Below are 8444 nucleotides of genomic sequence, written 5' to 3' on the forward strand. Positions count from 1 at the left end.
CCTCAACACCATGTTCTGACCAGACAGCACTATAGTGGGCAGAACCAAAACCAATCAGCATTAAGTACGTAGCGGGTCTCGTCATATCCAGCTAACTGCTCAGACGAGATCCAGCTGTTTATACATGTAAAACGGTCTGGATGACCTCTACTAATCCCTAGGTAGTGACTCAGGAATGTGTGAAGAACCACAGGGACGTCAGAGCAAAGGGTAGTTATTGTGACCACAACAAGGCCCTCCGGTTCACTTTGGGTTCTTATACAACAGGGTTTCTAGGAGGAAAGAGATACATGGAAATAGAATGAAAACTTCTCTCCAGCTGCTTCTTACCCGTTGTGCTTTTTGTCCCTTCCTGCCTCCCGTCCAGGATGAGAATATCATGCAGTCTATGCATCTGTTCGACAAAGTCATATGGTGACACTTCCTGTGGGTGTGGCCTATCAGAAGGGACGCCCATATTTACCCCCACTGCCCCCGCCCCATGTTCTCTCCCAAAGTCAGACTCAAAGGGGCTGTCAGGGGGGTAAACGATACCTCTTCATTGGATCTCCACTCTCCCATCCACCCCTAACCCCTCTCTTCCTACCTGGGAAAGTTTGACACTAGTTAGGGGGTCAAGAAACATATGACATCACATTCTCACTAAACAATGATGTATTCTATTCTCTAACTACTAGTTGGACAAAATGGTGGATATTCATCTAAGGACAAAGGCTTTAAATCAATAAATAATCTGAACTTGTTAAAACCTCTACGGACCCCCCCTCCCGGATCCGGGATCATCCTAATCAGAAAAGCTGACTAGCATAGCCTAGCCTAGCGCCACAGGGATATCATATAATATAATTTCATGAAATCACAAGTCCAATACAGCAAATGAAAGATAAACATCTTGTGAATCCAGCCAATATTTCCGATTTTTTTAAATGTTTTACAGCGAAAACACAACATATATTTATCTTAGCTCACCACAATAGGCCAAAACACAACGCCATTTTTTCACCGTTGTAGTATCTGGGATCTACATCTGTTTATATTAGTTACTATGCTGTTACTAAGCAGTGATGTATTACGACAGTGTTACGTTACTACACCTAATAGGAAATGCACATGCGCACTAGTGTGCCCGGGGAACTGTAGAGCACGAGAGGTTTTGACTAAATGAAAACTAACTGTACTCCCGTCTCCTGCCTGGTCATTTCTCCACAACACAAATATTACAACCGTAAAGATAGCTTTCACAAAACCCACAAATAGAGATAAAATTAATCACTAACCTTTGAACAACTTCATCAGATGACAGTCTTATGACATCATGTTATACAATACATTTATGTTTGTTCGAAAATGTGCATATTTATAGCTACAAATCTGGGTTTTACAACGTAGCCATCGTCACAAATAGCACCAAAATGTCCGGAGAAATTTTAGACAACAGAAGAACTCATCATAAACTTTGCTGAAAAATACATGTTGTACAGCAAAGATACACTGGTTCTTAATGCAACCGCTGTGTTAGATTTAAAAAAATAACTTTAGTACAAAGCACAGCATACAATAATCTGAGACAGCGCTCAGCCATTCTCCGCCATGTTGGAGTCCAAAGAGTCCACAAAAATACGAAATAACATCATAAATATTCCCTTACCTTTGATGAACTTTCATCAGAATGCAGTGCCAGGAGTCCTAGTTCCACAAAAAGTCGAATTAGCAACTTTGGCTAGCATAGTGGAGCGCACATGTCCATGAACGTTTGGCGCATGGAACGAAAAATTCCAAAAGTCATAATAAAAGTCGAATAAACTGGTCAAACTCAGTTGAAAATCCATCTTTAGGATGTTTTTCTTATATGTATCCAATAACGTCCCAGACGGAGCATTTCTTCGTGTCTACCTAACGCATTGCAGAAAACGATATGGTGCTCCCAGGTGCGCAGCAAAATACTGCCAATATGGCTGACCTGTCACTCCAAAAGCTCTCATTCGGTCCCACATCAGGCTAGACACCTCATTCAACGTTCTACTGCCTGTTGACATCTAGTGGAAGGCGTATGAAGTGCATACATATCCATAAATGAAAGGCAATTGAATAGGAGCAGCCCTTCACAGAGACCCATTTCAGAATTTTCACTTCCTGTTTGGAAGTTTGCCTGCCAAACGAGTTCTGTTTTACTCACAGATATAATTCAAACAGTTTTAGAAACATCAGAGTGTTTTCTATCCAATAGTAATAATAATATGCATATCATATGATCTAGAACAGAGTACGAGGCCGTTTAATTTGGGCACTATTTTTTCCCAAAGTGAAAATAGCGCCCCCTATTAAGAAGAAGTTTTTAACTGTGAGATGTAATATTATCAATCATGGAACATTCCAGTATGTTCCATCTTTCTGTGTTCCGGAGTGGAACGCCCTCGCTGGTGGAACTACCTTCAACTCTCCAAACATCCATGATGTCATATTGTGTCTGCATGATGTGTTTTAAAATGGCAATAAATAATATTTCATGTAACTGGTTGTGTGTCTAGGTGCTGGACATTGCTCCTTCTGAAAGTGTCTGTGTATATTTTGTACTGATGATGATAGTGAAGGTGAATAAACCACTATTGCTATACAAACCAATGTAAATGTCTACTTTGTAGTTACTGTATGTAATGTAAAGTACAAGAGGTGTGATTTTGAAAGCGTTCCATTTTCTCTCCACTGAAGATACTGTTCTAACAAGGTAAAAACAGTGACAATGAAGTGTAATCTCATACGTTTATTACAAAAAATATCACACTTCACACATTATTATTTTTAAAAGCAATAAGAAACCTTGCATCAAGCATAACTCTTTCCTGGACATTGAGGCAAATTTGTGCCATAACTTTGTCATAAAAAAATATATTTTTAATTCTTGCAAATTTTTTTATTTATTTTTTATTTATTTAACCTTTATTTAACCAGGTAGGCAAATTGAGAACACGTTCTCATTTACAATTGCGACCTGGCCAAGATAAAGCAAAGCAGTTCGACACATACAACAACACATAGTTACACATGGAGTAAAAACAAACATATAGTCAATAATACAGTGAAAAAAATAAAAAAAATAAGTCTATATACAATGTGAGCAAGTGAGGTGAGATAAGGGAGGTGAAGGCAAACAGATATATGTATAAATAAATAAAAATATAAAAAGGCCATGGAGGCGAAGTGAGTACAACACAGCAAGTAAAATAAAAACTAAAAAAAAACACTGGAATGGTTGGTTTGCATTGGAAGAAAGTGCAAAGTAGAGACAGAAATAATGGGGTGCAAAGGAGCAAAATAAATTAATAAATAAGTACAGTAGGTAAAGAGGTAGTTGTTTGGGCTAAATTGTAGATGGGTTATGTACAGGTGCAGTAATCTATGAGCTGCTCTGACAGCTGGTGCTTAAAGCTAGTGAGGGAGATAGGTGTTTCCAGTTTCAGAGATTTTTGTAGTTCGTTCCAGTCATTGGCAGCAGAGAACTGGAAGGAGAGGCGTCCAAAGGAAGAATTGGTTTTGGGGGTGACTAGAGAGATATACCTGCTGGAGCGCGTGCTACGGGTAGGTGCTGCTATGGTGACCAGCGAGCTGAGATAAGGGGGGACTTTACCTAGCAGGGTCTTGTAGATGACCTGGAACCAGTGGGTTTGGCGACGAGTATGAAGCGAGGGCCAGCCAACGAGAGTGTACAGGTCGCAGTGGTGGGTAGTATATGGGGCTTTGGTGACAAAACGGATGGCACTGTGATAGACTGCATCCAATTTATTGAGTAGGGTTTTGGAGGCTATTTTGTAAATGACATCACCGAAGTCGAGGATTGGTAGGATGGTCAGTTTTACAAGGGTATGTTTGGCAGCATGAGTAAAGGATGCTTTGTTGCGGAATAGGAAGCCAATTCTAGATTTGACTTTGGATTGGAGATGTTTGATGTGGGTCTGGAAGGAGAGTTTACAGTCTAACCAGACACCTAGGTATTTGTAGTTGTCCACATATTCTAAGTCAGAGCCGTCCAAAGTAGTGATGTTGGACAGGCGGGCAGGAGCAGGCAGCGATCGGTTGAAGAGCATGCATTTGGTTTTACTTGTATTTAAGAGCAGTTGGAGGCCACGGAAGGAGAGTTGTATGGCATTGAAGCTCGCCTGGAGGGTTGTTAACACAGTGTCAAAAGAAGGGCCAGAAGTATACAGAATAGTGTCGTCTGCGTAGAGGTGGATCAGAGAATCACCAGCAGCAAGAGCGACATCATTGATGTAAACAGAGAAGAGAGTCGGTCCAAGAATTGAACCCTGTGGCACCCCCATAGAGACTGCCAGAGGCCCGGACAACAGACCCTCCGATTTGACACACTGAACTCTATCAGAGAAGTAGTTGGTGAACCAGGCGAGGCAATCATTAGAGAAACCAAGGCTGTCGAGTCTGCCAATGAGGATGTGGTGATTGACAGAGTCAAAAGCCTTGGCCAGGTCAATGAATACGGCTGCACAGTATTGTTTCCTATCGATGGCGGTTACGATATCGTTTATGACCTTGAGCGTGGCTGAGGTGCACCCATGACCAGCTCTGAAACCAGATTGCATAGCGGAGAAGGTGTGGTGTGATTCGAAATGGTCGGTAATCTGTTTGTTGACTTGGCTTTCGAAGACCTTAGAAAGGCAGGGTAGGATAGATATAGGTCTGTAGCAGTTAGGGTCAAGGGTGTCCCCCCCTTTGAAGAGGGGGATAACCGCAGCTGCTTTCCAATCTTTGGGGATCTCAGACGACACGAAAGAGAGGTTGAAGAGGCTAGTAATAGGGGTGGCAACAATTTCAGCAGATAGTTTTAGAAAGAAAGGGTCCAGATTATCTAGCCCGGCTGATTTGTAAGGGTCCAGATTTTGCAGCTCATTAAGAACATCAGCTGACTGTATTTGGGAGAAAGAGAAATGGGGAAGGCTTGGGCGAGTAGCAGAGGGGAGGGCAGTGCTGTTGTCCGGGGTAGGGGTAGCCAGGTGGAAAGCATGGCCAGCCGTAGAAAAATGCTTATTGAAATTCTCAATTATAGTGGATTTGTCGGTGGTGACAGTGTTTCCTATCTTCAGAGCGGTTGGAAGCTGGGAGGAGGTGTTCTTATTCTCCATGGACTTTACGGTGTCCCAGAACTTTTTTGAATTTGTGTTGCAGGAAGCAAATTTCTGCTTGAAAAAGCTAGCCTTGGCTGTTCTAACTGCCTGTGTATATTGGTTTCTGGCTTCCCTGAAAAGTTGCATATCACGGGGGCTGTTCGATGCTAATGCAGAACGCCATAGGATGTTTTTCTGTTGGTTAAGGGCAGTCAGGTCAGGAGAGAACCAAGGGCTATATCTGTTCCTGGTTCTAAATTTCTTGAATGGGGCATGCTTATTCAAGATGGTGAGGAAGGCATTTTAAAAAAATGACCAGGCATCCTCTACTGACGGGATGAGATCAATATCCTTCCAGGATACCCCGGCCAGGTCAATTAGGAAGGCCTGCTCGCTGAAGTGTTTCAGGGAGCGTTTGACAGTGATGAGTGGAGGTCGTTTGACCGCTGACCCATTACGGATGCAGGCAATGAGCCAGTGATCGCTGAGATCTTGGTTGAAAACAGCAGAGGTGTATTTGGAGGGCAAGTTTGTTAGGATGATATCTATGAGGGTACCCGTGTTTACGGAATTGGGGTGGTACCTGGTAGGTTCATTAATAATTTGTGTGAGATTGAGGGCATCAAGCTTAGATTGTAGGGTGGCTGGGGTGTTGAGCATGTTCAAATTTAGGTCGCCTAGCAGCACGAGCTCTGAAGATAGATGGGGGGCAATCAGTTCACATATAGTGTCCAGAGCACAGCTGGGGGCAGAGGGTGGTCTATAGCAGGCGGCAACGGTGAGAGACTTGTTTTTAGAGAGGTGGATTTTTAAAAGTAGAAGTTCAAATTGTTTGGGAACAGACCTGGATAGTATAACAGAACTCTGCAGGCAGTCTTTGCAGTAGATTGCAACACCGCCCCCTTTGGCCGTTCTATCTTGTCTGAAAATATTGTAATTGGGGATAAAAATGTCTGAATTTTTGGTGGTCTTTCTAAGCCAGGATTCAGACACGGCTAAAACATCCGGGTTGGTAGAGTGTGCTAAAGCAGTGAACAAAACAAACTTAGGGAGGAGGCTCCTAATGTTAACATGCATGAAGCCAAGGCTATTACGGTTACAGAAGTCATCAAAAGAGAGCGCCTGGGGAATAGGAGTGGAGCCAGGTACTGCAGGGCCTGGATTCACCTCTACATCACCAGAGGAACAGAGGAGAAGTAGGATAATGGTACGGCTAAAAGCTATGAGAATTGGTCGCCTAGAGCTACTAGAGCAGAGAGTAAAAGGAAGTTTCTGGGGGCGATAAAATAGTTTAAAGGAATAATGTACAGACAAAGGTATGGTAGGATGTGAATACAGTGGAGGTAAACCTAGGTATTGAGTGATGATGAGAGAGATCTTGTCTCTAGAAACATCATTGAAACCAGGTGATGTCATCGCATATGTGGGTGGTGGAACTGCAGGGTTGGATATGGTATAGAGAGCAGGGCTAGAATCTCTACAGTGAAATAAGCCAATAAACACTAACCAGAACAGCAATGGACAAGGCATATTTACATTAAGGAGAGGCAAGCTTAATCGAGTGATCAATAAGGGTCCAGTGAGTAGAGGTTGGTTGGGGTCGTGGCGATCCAGACAGCTGGCCGGGTATATGGCTATCGGTAGCAGCATAGGATGGAGGTCTGTTTGTAGATACCTCGTGCGTTTCCGTCGGTAGGTTCCGTGTAGTGGGGTTTTGTTCAGATAGCAGCCGATAAGACAGCTAACGATTAGCGGGCCTCAGATGAGCGTTCAGGTAACGTCGGGACGGAGGTGCCGGTTGGATAAATCCCTCGGGCAGATAACGTCGGCAGTCAGTCGTGAAGGCCCGGTGGGGTTCCGTATCTGCAGCAGCAACAAAGAAACGGGTCCGGATGGTGATGGAACTCCTCAGCTGGCTAGCTCCAGCATGATTTGAGTTAGCTCCGGGGTCGACGTAAGCCAATAGTCACACGGTATGCAGCTAGCTAGCTGCGAAATCAAGGTGCAAGTGTCCAGAGCCTGCGGTTGGATTCCGGGGAAACTGAGAGAAAAAAAGTCCCGGAATGCTCCGGTCCGAGTCGCGTTGCACAAAAGTGCCGGTAGATTATCGAGCTAAAGGAATAGCTGATGACCGCAAAACGTGGGCAGCTGAAACACCAACGCTAGCCAGCAAACCGGCTAATTTCGGGGCAGCTACAGATTAGCTTCTGGCTAGCTATCGGAGTAGCTTCTGGTTAGCTTTCAGGCTAGCTTCTGAATTAGCCCCTGGCTATCTTCCACGATGGATTTTCAGATTGAGGTAAATAATACTTATTGTAATTGGTGAAGCGGGTTGCAGGAAAGCTTTTGCAGGAAAGCTTTTGTAGTTGAGTTCTTGGATAATAAAATAAATAAAAGATATGTGAAGAAAAGGTGTAAATATATATATATACAGGACACGACACGACAATACGGAAAAAGACGTCTGAACTGCTAAGCCACCTTGACAATACCATATGAAGTATTACAACATAATAGAACAGATAGAATAACTATTGTTGTTAGACTTCATATATAGTCTCTGTCACTCCCTGATCTATTTCACCTGTTCTTGTGCTTGTCTCCACCCCCCTCCAGGTGTCGCTCATCTTTCCCACTACCCCCTGGGTACTTATACCTGTGTTCTCTGTTTGTCTGTTGCCAGTTCGTCTTGTTTGTCAAGTCAACCAGCGTTTTGTCTCAGCTCCGGCTTTTTCCCAGTATCTCTTTTTCTGGCCCTTCTGGTTTTGACCCTTGCCTGACCTGACCCTGAGCCTGCCTGTCGTCCTGTACCCTTGCCCCACTACTCTGGATTATCGACCTCTGCCTGTCTTGACCTGACGTTTGCCTGCCCCTGTTGCTGTAGTAAACATTGTTACTTCAACACAGTCTGCATTTGGGTCTTACCTGAAACGCAATGGTCTCATACGTTTGATGATTCTTTCTGACAGATACATATAACAACATATAGTTATATAAAATATAACTGGACATCGAGGCTGCCTAATTCAGATATCTACAGTTTTTGTCAAAAAGTTTTTGTAGTCAGATTCTGAGTTTACTGTAACTTTAAAAAAAAAAAAAAAAAATACATATATACTTTTTAAAATATTTACAATGCCCCTTTCTTATTCATCATAGTTTAAAAGTCAAAACTGACCCTAGATCAGCACTCCTACTCTGAGTGTGAATACAGCAGTCCTGTGTGACTCAGTTTGTACAGCATGACTCACGGGTTCTATTCCTGCTGGGACTTCCCATATGAAGGATTTATGCACCCATGACTGTAATGACTGAGTGAATGACTTTGGA

This window comes from Salvelinus alpinus, chromosome 2 (assembly GCF_045679555.1).
Source record: "Salvelinus alpinus chromosome 2, SLU_Salpinus.1, whole genome shotgun sequence".
Taxonomy (NCBI): Eukaryota; Metazoa; Chordata; class Actinopteri; order Salmoniformes; family Salmonidae; genus Salvelinus; species Salvelinus alpinus.